Genomic DNA, 536 nt, shown 5'->3' with positions numbered 1-536 from the left:
TCGGGATTCAGGGCCCCTGCCTCCCCCTCTCCATAAAAGGAGGGGGAGTGAGTCTCTGGTGAGAGGTGGGGCGGGTTTAGGGGCGAGTCTGGGGCACTCACCTGGCGGCTGCCACGCGCCCCCGCCCACAATCCGATGCCTGGGGCGTCTGAATTTGGAACCTCCACCCACATTCCGATGGGAGAGAGCCCAGATCGGAGGAGGGGGCTGCAGCGTGCCTCGTCCCCACCCTGGGACCCCGCGTCCCCCGCGTCCCCACTCCCTCGTGGAAGGCCGGTCTGCGGCCTGAGCCGGGAACTCAAAGGGTTTGGAAGAGACAGAGGAGCCGCCCGTGAGGCACTCGGAGTGGGAGCCTGCGGTGTCGGGATCCGCCGGGCGCACAGAGCGCCGCCTGCGGCCGAGGCGCGGCACAGAGCGCGATGCGGGGGCAGGACGCGCGGGGAGCGGGAGGCCTGAGCTCAGCTGGACGGCTCCCTCGCCACCAAAGGGCGGGTGCACCCGGGCTGGGTGGATTCCGCCCCCCTAGACCAGGTGGG

The sequence above is a fragment of the Pteropus vampyrus genome, unplaced genomic scaffold, assembly GCF_000151845.1.
Source record: "Pteropus vampyrus isolate Shadow unplaced genomic scaffold, Pvam_2.0 Scaffold90, whole genome shotgun sequence".
Classification (NCBI taxonomy): domain Eukaryota; kingdom Metazoa; phylum Chordata; class Mammalia; order Chiroptera; family Pteropodidae; genus Pteropus; species Pteropus vampyrus.
This window is presented reverse-complemented; position numbering follows the sequence as displayed.